We start from the raw sequence: 10,975 nt of genomic DNA on the forward strand, positions 1-10,975 counted from the left end.
TCACTCCGGCTCTCAACTCCCTCTACTGGCTTCCGATGGAAGGGAGGTGTATTTACAAGCTGGCCTGCATCACAAACATAACCCTTCACTCCCCATCCCCAACGACCTAAACAACAAACTGGTAAGAGCAGGAAAATCCAGAACTCTGAGAAGCTCCAGCTCACTCCTTCTCATCCCTCCAAAATTGAAAAAGAAAACCACTCAGTAGGGATCATTTTCTGGCAACACTCCCAGGGTGTGGAATGCTCTCCCTAGAGTCCTCAGATGTAACCCCTCCTTCTCCTGTTTCAAAAGGGACCTGAAACTCGATCTCCTCAACAAATACTTTCCCGACCAACGTCAACAAACCTAGACTTCAATATCCGAGTTGACTCCTCTCTCTTGACAGTCAAGGATGGTTGGTGACCGGACTGTGTTAGCCACCTTTGTTTGTTTTCTCTCCCTCCCCTGCACTGTTTACCTATTTTTTATGTTGTATTTTTTATCTCAGTTTTGCTTCCTTACTACCTTCCTACTATGTAATGCAATTTTCTTCTGTTTTTTACTGTGTGTATGTAAAGCGTTCTGATACCCACGGATCAAGCTAAAGCTATATAAAACTTTTAAAATAAAAAAATTAGGAGTCACCTATCCGTGTTGATTTGTGTCTCTTACTCTTGCATTTGGGGGTTTGGGATTGTGATACCTATAAGTCGCCTGCTAACGACATGCTTTCCACTTGGATGGGGGACACAATGTTTGCCTTCCTGTGGTTTCAGATTCCATTCCATTGATATGGCATATATGCATCACTGCTTGTCTTCTACGGTTGCCTCTGCTGGTCCGAGTCTGGCTTACATCCAGACTAGTGACCCCCATGTAATGTTAAGCTCAGCTCTCTTTTTTCCTGGGTTCACCCTAAGTGGTGCTGTTTCCTGAGCCAGGGGCATAACTACATAGGTGTGGCCCTGCTTCTTTGGGGCTTTTTCCTTCTCTCTGCGGTCTCTCCTGCTGGTGGATTGTGATGGGGTCACTCACAAAGGTTAGCCCTGCTGTCTGGCCTTTGTAGTTAAACTTTTGGGTAACTATTTTTGTTTTCTGGGCTGCATCTGGGTGGCTGCATCTGTGTCCAGTGTTTACACAGCTGGCATCAAAGCTGTTCTTGTTGGTGTCACTGTTTGACATCTTTGTCACCCTCTTTGTGCTTCCTAATATTCTGATGCCCTGCAGCAACTGGACACTCACTGTGCCTAAGTGGTTACATTATATATGTGGGAAATTGTTCGCATGTTTGGTCATTGCCTGTGGGGGACTGTTTCTATGCCCCTCCTTGAAATTCCTTGTTTAACGACCCCCTCGTGAACTGCTGGTTTCGGTTCCTGTATCTCTTTAGGTGGGTTGGCAGTTTTAGACCTGTTGGCTTCCTTGTGGTGTTTCAATCGAGGATTGCTGTACTTCTCCTTGGTATTGTTATTCGCCCGTCAAAGTTTATGGACTGAGGTTTCTGGTTATAGAGCCACCATAGTCATAAAGATGAACATAAGGGTTACCATGTTTCTTGCTCATGAGTCTGATGTTAGCTAGTGTCTCCGGCTTGGATGTACTTTTGTTGTGCTCGTTCTAATTCTATTGCCTTGTGCTCTGATGTCTGCCAATGCTTGACCTGGTTTGAAGTTATTCACCCTGAGGATTTCCGTCGTAGGTCTATGAGACATTTTGATTGCAGTGTTGAGATTTCTTTCAGAACAGTGTTGGCTGCTAAAGTCCAACTTGTGGTTGGATATATAGTTGGCATTTGCTGCAGTTTTGTCTTGTTTTAACAGTAGGGGCATATTTACAAGGGAACTGCGTCACCCGAGCGTCACTTTTTACAATGCTCCGGTGGCACAATGCCCTGCTCCAGATTTACAATACGGCACTAAGCCTATATACGTGGCTTAACACCACATTTTAAATATTGTACCCTTTCATGCAGTTTCTGCATCAAAGGGGCATGCAATGGGTGTTGTTGTGGATGTACCCACGCAACACCCATTGCTTTTGGACAATGCCCCAGATTTACACAGATGGGTAAATCTGAGGTTGGGACAAAAACTAATGCCACTCAAAAGGAGGCATTAGAGTGTCAGCAACAAGGAGAAATACTTTTATTTCTTCTCATTTTTTTACTATGTGCGCTGCTTCTGCAGCATACATAAAAGAAGCAACATGTCATTAATTATTGTTTTATTTGCATCAAGGTGTCCCTTCCTACTTATAAACAATCATCCCTGCAATGCAGGCTCCATTACATCATGGTGCAAGGGTGCCTCCACTGGCGTTAGGTAGCTTTCTTAGAGCATGGGTGAGCACAGAGATGTGCCTTCTAGTTAATATTGCGCATATTCACCCTAGGTGAGGTGGTGATTGCAATGGAGCGACTAGCGATGGGAAAGGCCCCTGGTCTAGATAGGTTACCGGGGGATCTCTTTAGATACCATCCTAAAATCTGGGGCCCGTACCTTCTTATTCTTTTCAATGCCATCTTAGGAGGTATGGCGATCCCCTGTTCTTGGCTGGGGGCAGAGATTGTGCCCATATACAAGAAGGGCTCTCCTCTGCTCCCAGCCAATTACAGGCCGATCAGCCTCATAGATGTCCCCCAAAAGCTATTCGCGCGCCTCATCCTGAACCACCTGTTAGACTGGGTGGAGGCCAAAGATATCTTGAGTCCCCTTCAGGCTGGCTTCAGAAAAAATACGTCCACCATGGATCAGATTTTCCGCCTCGTCTTGCTCTACTGGAAGACGGTAAGGTTAGAGGGGGGAAGGCTGTACATGGTGTTCGTGGACCTGAAGTCAGCCTTTGACCTAGTCCTGCGTAAGAAACTCTGGGAGGTCTTGAAAAAGTTAGGGGTACCCGCTCAGATACTTAGCATCATAATCAGGCTACACGAGAACAACTTTGCGCAGGTTAGGTGTGGGAGGGATGGTAGCCTGTCAACAAGGTTCCCTGTCCATAGAGGGGTGAGGCAGGGTTGTGTCCTGGCACCGACCCTGTTTTGTCTTTTTATCAACAACGTTATATCCCATCTAGAAAACGTCAAGGACAACGACACCCCACATTTGGCAGGCAGGCGGGTTCCGGCAATCATGTTTGCCGACGACACCCTCCTGCTTTCCAAATCCCCGATGGGGATCCAGAGGATTCTGGATGGATTTGGTCTTTTCTGCAGACAACATGGTCTAGAGATAAACACAGAAAAGACCAAATTCATGATATTCAATCCACCAAAAAAAGCCAGGCCCAATCCCACCCTGGGTACTGCCAGCCTTGAGAGGGTAACTACCTTTACGTACCTGGGCGTAACACTGCAGGAAAATCTATCATGGGACCGACAGATAGTAAGATCACGGCTCAAACTGTCTCAGCTGTCGGGCGCAATCCTGAAGGTGGCCAATACTTCAACCTTTAGGCCCATCAGTCCGGCACTTGAAATGTATCGAACCCAAGCTAAGGCAGCAGCTATATATGGGAGTGAATTATGGGGGCATAAAGCAGGCCAAGAATTGGCAAGAGTGGAAAATAATTTTCTTAGACGCCTACTGGCTCTTCCTCGAGGCACACCACTCCTGCCACTGAGACTAGATATGGGCCTCCCCTCTATTGCTGAGGAGCTAGAGTCAAAGCCGGTGAGGTTCTGGCATAGGCTATGGTCCACTAATGAATTGCATCACTACAGGCAGAACCTCATCCATGTCATGAGCCTGAATCGAAGCAACAAAATCCCTTGGCTCGCTTTTGTAAAAAACGAACTGCACTCCATGAACTTATCTGAGCTATGGGAGGATCCCGTACAAGGCTGCCAAAGGGTTTCACGCAAAAGCTTGGTCCAAATGTACAAAGACAATAGATTTCTACTTTTGCTGAATGCACAAAACAGCGGCACCCTTACAGAGCCATTTCTGGAATCCAAAAATTCTTATGCATTTGAAAGTTTTATGGATTTTATCTTTCCCATCCTCGCGAGGAAACTGTTTGTACAATGGAGGCTAGGCACACTACCCACCAGAACATTCACCTATAAATGGATTAAGGGTGACAAAATGTGTCCATGTTGTAACATTCATGAGGAAGACGAACTCCACATTATGTTTGTCTGTCCTGCCTATCACAGATCTAGAAAATACTGGATAGCGCCGCTCTGCAGAAATTTGGGGTTCAGAAATTATTCACAGGCATATAGTAATGAAAACCAGCACTCTTGGCCATATTGTGTTTGCAATAGCCACATTTCTAATGGCAGTCTGGCTGGTTAGAAAGAAAACCTCTAATCTGTGGACACTGCTATGACTTGCTTTTAAACTCCGTGTTTGATTAGGTGGGAAATCACTCAAAAAACTGTATGAATTATGTTTTTAAAATGTATGCTAAAATGTATGTTATTGTGTTTTGTATTGTTCTTTTATGGTCTATACGACCGAAATAAAGAATTTTTGGATTGGATTGGAATGTTGCGCATTCTTGTGGTTTTTTTAAATGACATAGCACGGCGCAGCAGATTGGATTGCGGACTCCTTTCATTATAAATATGCCCCATGTGTTCTCTGGGCTCCTCCATGGGTACCCTCTCTTGTGCCTGGTGAGTTTCTTGTGCGTTCTCTTCCTCTGTCTGAATCCTCCCTTCATTTGCATTTGTGGTTTCCGTGGCCTAGTTGCCTTCGGGATGGCATGATTGGGGGTTGCTTCAGATGGGTCTCTTATTGATTGCAGGGCTGGCGTTGGTGTAGATTGTTCAGCACTCTGATGCATGTATTACTTTTGCATTCAGTTGCTTGGTTCGGGATCTCCTTGTTTATGCTTTGGCAACTACTGTTGACTGGTACTCTCCTCTGTTTTATCTATTGTCAACTGTGGTCTGTTGTTTTACTTCATGAGCGTTGGGTCTATTTCTGTTTTCTACGTGATTTCATCCATCCATGTTTTATCTCAGGTGGATTAAAGTTATCCTTACGAATATTAAAAAGAATGAGGAAGATATTAGGGTTTTTATGTTTAATCCCTATTGCTCTTTCTCTTCTTCTGTTGACATTCAATAGTCTCCTCCCTCCCATCCGGGGAGAGGGGTTGAAGGAGTTCCACGACTCTCGGGGTGTCTGAGGATGGCTAGTATAGGACCTCCCCTACTATACGCTTTCCGGAAAGGGATGGGCTAGCAGAGAGGCCTCCTAGAGAGGAAGATGCTTGGGGAAGCCAGCCAGAGGGTTTTCGGGATTCGGAGTGCCTCATGATTAATGAATGAAGAGAGGAAAATTACAGCGAGCAGAATGGAAATGACCACATATGATCCTAGGCACCATTCTGTGTGCCGAGCCACGGCAAATGAGTGTTGGAACACGCAGAGTCAACAGTGATTGAAAAACAAAAAAATGCACCATCATCTCATTCATTTGTATACGCAATTATCAATTTATTTTTCTGATTCGTATAATTTCATATTGTTGGTTCCCTCTTGACCCTGTGCTTATAACCAAATCCTCAAATTTGGGTTGTGGGCCAGGAACATGTAGAAAAGTGTTTACATTAGCACCAGGCTGCCTTGGACTGCTGTGCTTTGATGTAACATTATAACTGCAGTGAAACCAGCACCGTGTTCTATTCTGCCCAGATCCCTTGACATTACGACAGATGTTTGGATTATTGTTCTGTAAACTATGTCAGAATTTCAATCTCTAGTATCTGTTTATTATTCTCCAAGGGTGAGTTCACAAATGTTCCCATGCAGTGTTAATACTTATAACACAGCCAGCCTTTCCCATAAAAATGTGCACACAAATTTCTGCCAATACTTCTCAGTCAGATTCCTTTTCGAGTTTTAAACATGCATTTCTAGCAAAAAAGTAATATCAAGTGGAAAAAGAGGCTGCTTGTAATATAACCCCTGTCGCTTTGCTGGAGATTCCCATGTTTTTAACAATCAGTTTGGAATGATGCACGAAAAGATCAAGATCAGAAATTTTAGGTGGCGAACGCGCAATTAGAATTCTGCTACAGTCAGTTAATTATTTTGTCCTAAAGCAATAATGTAACCCTTCTTAATGGCATTCACGTCTATAATTTTACATAAATTATCTAATTGCACAAAAAGGCATGTTTGCTGAAAGGACACATTTGACCTCACTATTATGGAGCACTTAATGATAATGTGAAGAAATAATTATGAAAAAGAAAGAGAGTGCAATCGAAATGCACGCAGTAGAGACAGCCATCGCACGCATAAAGGTGCTCATTAAACCCTTTAATGTACACGAGTCAGTAGGGTGCAGTCTCAAGCATTGGAAGGCGGCCAATACTGTTAGTACACCTACTCGAAAAAGGTATATTATAAATGTATAATGTGTCTCGTTTAATAATATAATCGAACCTATGCAGCATGCTGGTGCTTTAAATCAATCACCGTGTTATGATTGCTTTACATATGTTGTGATGATTTGTTTATATAGCATCAAATTATTATTGTAATTTTACATCACATCACACTGCTTTATATTTTGCTATGTTACTGGATTTTCAAAACTGCATGGATAGTTTCGGGGTACTCATTTAGATAAATGATATACTGCTTACAGCTAATGAACAACTGCTTCCCTTTTTTACGTTATTTTCTTCTTCTGAAAACTGCAGCCACTTGTTTCGAACTCGTTCAGACTGCAAATACAGTCTCTCAACTTCGTTTTGTGAGCAAGTTGGAACAATAGCAGATGTGCACATATCCTTAGATGTTCTGCAAGCATTGCCACTATCCTCTTGCTTGTCACCTGCAGCCTTAGCTTTAACAGATGAATTCAACTTCACAAAGCTGGTATCTTTGTCACACTGCATGAAAAAGTAATCGGCGCGTGTTTACAATCCTTACAGTTCGTTTGGAGAGAATGAAACACCACTACGCCTGTTTAAAGTGTACATTCCCGCATTTAATGGAAGCAAGCGAAGCTCCCAAACCTGATAGTATCCTGCCCACACTAGGACCAGGACGGCCTCTCATCCCTCCGTTTGCAGAGGTCCCTGCAGGCGAGCTAGTATTTTACCTGTTACCCCCTTGGCTACTCTGAACTCTCTGTCCCCACCACCAAAATAATCCCCTTGCCCTCCCCAAAAAGGGTTCATTCTGTCGCCCTCTCTCCTTTTTCTTCCATCATTCCCCCAGAACCTCCATCAAGTTCACTAAGTTCATCCTGTTACCTGACAGGGATAAATGTGCCTCATCACACCTGAACAGATCCGCCCCATGATTCTAAATTTGCAGAAACTTCAGATCTCTCTGTTCACGTTTTCTCATTTCCTATTATTAGCCTCTGCTTCCTGGCCCCATTGTGTACCCTCCTTTCAAGGCGCCGCATACAAACAGCCCTCCTTCATCTATCCTGCACCATGAAAAGGCTCTGTAGCAAGTCACGTTCTCTCTCCCCCATGTGTAATAATATTGCATCATTACACCAGTTCATGCAGTGTGGGTCATTTCTCTTTTCCCAAACCAGTGCACCCCAATCTTCTTGTTATTTAAAACCAGTTGCTAGCTTTAATTCTTGCTCCCCGCATGTTCACGGATCTTCTTCACTATAGAGTGCCACAAACCCACACCTCTTCCGACCTGTTCCTTTGTGATTCATGCCCTGCCAACAGAATTAACTGGTTATCAATGACTCCGAGTCTTCCAGCCCATCATCATGCACATAGACTCACACACTCTTCCATCTACCAGTGCTTTTCAACTTGCCATCATCCATCCAAATTTGGAACTCAGAAGTAGTGGTTCCCATTCAGAAGAAATGGGTGCCATACTGCCCAGCCCACCATCTTCCAAGTCTCTGCATAACCTGAATATCTGCCTATGCTTAATTCCCTTTCCTTCTCATGATGAAACACCCAAGCACTGTTGCAGACATCTACCAATAATACCGATGACATGCCCAAACCAGGCATATCTCTTTGCACCCAACCTCCTTATTGGTCAAGAAATTCAAAGAAATTAGAGGATAACATAAGGTTAACCACTTCCAAAAATATAAAGCCAAAAAGTCTTACATGGCCTCCAAGGGTAAGGAAAAAAACATTTCAACCTCTAAGTATAAAATATACAAATTGTATTACACGGAGACATCTCTAAACAGCCCCAAAACAATAGTTATTATAGCCTTTCAGTGACACAAAATCAGACATGGTGTGAAGTGGCACCACGAGTTGTACTTTTAATGCTGCATTAATAAAACTCAATTATTATTCAGAAATGTTATTACATAAAACAAGCTCACTCCATAAACTCTCTCAAAATTAGTAAACAAACAGAACCTTTAGTCTACATACTAGTGGAAGTGACATTATATTAATAAGCAATAGCTGAGGGAAAATATGAGTAAAGCACAGTTCTGCTAGTAAAGACATCAACGTTGAACACTGAAATATTTAATGTGTAGTCCTCCGGAAGCAGACAGGCTACTTCTGGAGTTAGTGCATTGTTACAGCAAAAAAAAAGCATCACCTCAGAAAAGGGCACATTTAATCTATTTGTGAAGAAAGGAAAACACTGTATAAATGAAAACATCAATGCAGTACACAGTGCAATTTTAAAAAAAAGCCATATAATTATGAAAGTAACAAAAATAGTTTTGCTGCCCGCTTACGCTAACTTAAACACATAATTAATTGTACTAATTCTCACACTTATGGGCTGAAGCCAATGTTTGGAGAAGTAACTATTTGTTGTGATTGAATCGAGACACTCACAATTGTAGGCATAAAGAAAAAATGTTTCTTTAATTCTTGAAAACTCATTCATATGTTTTAGTGTTTCCTATATTTTTATGTAAAATTTGTTATAATGTATTTACAAAAACTTGCAAAGATGTGCTTTATTGCATTTTTGTATTTATTTATTGAGCAAAAACATTCACTCTAGTGGAATCTCTTGGCCCTATACATTAAAGATAAATATCTTCAAAACTAATTTTACCACAGACTACATGTAATAACACTAAAGAAAGTAATTTTGTGCAGACAGGATCATCAGCAAACCATAAAGCAAAGTAGGCTTTTTGGAACTGGTGTTGAGGGTTGCACACAAGATGGCAACAATAACACTTATGTGGCCCCCTACTGCGTGCAATCATACATGAGAATGTATATAATAACATATATATTTAGACAAGTTAAGCAGACTGCAAATTAATAAGGTCTGGGAAAGGGGTAGTGGTCTTTTGAGTGTCTTAATCAATGCTGTTCTCTTCACACAATTTTCTTCTGTAGTCTCTTGGTTAGACTCTTTGTCTCCTCATATATATGCTCTCCTCATACTGTACACACTCACCTGTAAGCACTACATTTTCTTTAACTTTGGTGCTGTCAATATTTGGACAGCTGCATACCTCCTTCATATAGAATCATAATTATAATTGGTATACCTGGCCATTGCTCTGTGTGCTCTGCAAGGAGACCAGGGATTGGATAAACATGTATTCTGAACCCCTGTATCGTCAGCTGATGGGAACTGCATGACATTTGCAAGTCTTCGGCCTGAATTCCACAGCTCTCAATTGTGGTTCATTATAAACACCCACCCACAACCTGAACTGACACAGGTACGGAGAGGTGACTCTTCCACACCTCACACTATGAAGGAGTAACGTGTTCCATTAAAAAAGCATATATAGTAGAAAGAAAATATTCTGGGAAAAGCCAATACTGTTAGGGAATCCAAGAGTAGGCAAAACATGAAATGCAAACATGAACATCACTGTTTCCAGGCTGAGATGGTAGTGTCTGTTTATTCAAGTGGCTTTGACCTGGAGAGAGACTAGAAGTAATCTGGATGTTAACACTTGCGCCCTCTTCACTTATCTTAATTAAGCGTGGAAAGACTGTTCTTCCTACCAAGAAAAAAGCTGACTTTTAACTTTTTGGAATAGGAGAGAAAGCTTGGCTTCTTGATTAATCTAATTTTGCAGATTTTGTCTGATTTTTGAAAGTTATGAATTGGCTGAAATGCCAGTGTGTAAATTTTGCTTCTAATATTGCCAGGCTTTTGAAACCTGTGAACAGCCCGGAATTTGTGTGTGTTAATTCATTAGCAGAATCTTGAATAAGCAGAATATTCATCATAAGAAAGAATAGGGATTAGCGCCTCGATATACGTTTCTATTACAGGTGGACAATGAATACGAATATGTTATAATCAAAGATATCACTAGTTTCACTATGCAGGAATACCATGGAATTCCAAGATTTTCCCGGAAGAAAGCCTGAGAAATATGTCATTACAACTGGAACTGCTAATGTTGTATCTGATTCCCATGCTCAGTCTATTCCAAGCCACTAATTTGTCAAAATCATTGTAATTTCCAGCTCATTGCCAAACACTGTTTCACAGAAGAAAGGAATGGGCACCTGCCCTTCTCATGTGAGGGATGGCAAGCATGCCAGTTGTGTACCTCTACACTAGGATGGGGGATCCTGCAACAGGGTATCAAGGTTTGACCTTCGGGGTGAAGGGAGCAAAGCCCCCTGCAACAGCCCTAGCAATGCACTAAAAGTGCCGCAGGCCATTTGGTGTGCAAGTGGCAGTCAGACAGGTGGAGAACAACACAAGGCCACAAAGTGCATTTGAAGGGTTAATGATCAGTGTGACCTGCAATTCAGACTAATTCTCACAACTAGCTGTGATTTTCATAGATGTGCGAGTTGAGTGATCCACCTCCAAAAGTTACAGGCAACTTTGTAACATTCGCTCGACTGAAGGTGTGGGAGAGGTGGAAGGAAGGTACTGCCGCCTGTTGAAGGCATACTGCGTGTGACAGGCCAGGATATTATCAGGCTTCCCCTCAACAACGTAAAACATGTTTCCAAGTGCTTGGACTGGCAGACCCACCCAATGGCACCAGGCAGGTAAGCAGCTTCCACAACAGTAGAGGCAGGCATCTTTGTCATCAGCCCTCCCAGGTGGGCACACAGATGTCCAAAGTTG

General features: G+C 42.5%; 1 pseudogene; it reads right to left on the bottom strand.

Annotated features, from left to right (window-relative positions):
- Window positions 1-10,569: 10,569 nt before the first annotated feature.
- LOC147726843 (5.8S ribosomal RNA) lies at window positions 10,570-10,716 on the bottom strand (annotated as a pseudogene).
- Between the last annotated feature and the right edge of the window lie 259 nt (window positions 10,717-10,975).

This window comes from Lissotriton vulgaris, chromosome 3_1 (assembly GCF_964263255.1).
Source record: "Lissotriton vulgaris chromosome 3_1, aLisVul1.2, whole genome shotgun sequence".
NCBI lineage: Eukaryota > Metazoa > Chordata > Amphibia > Caudata > Salamandridae > Lissotriton > Lissotriton vulgaris.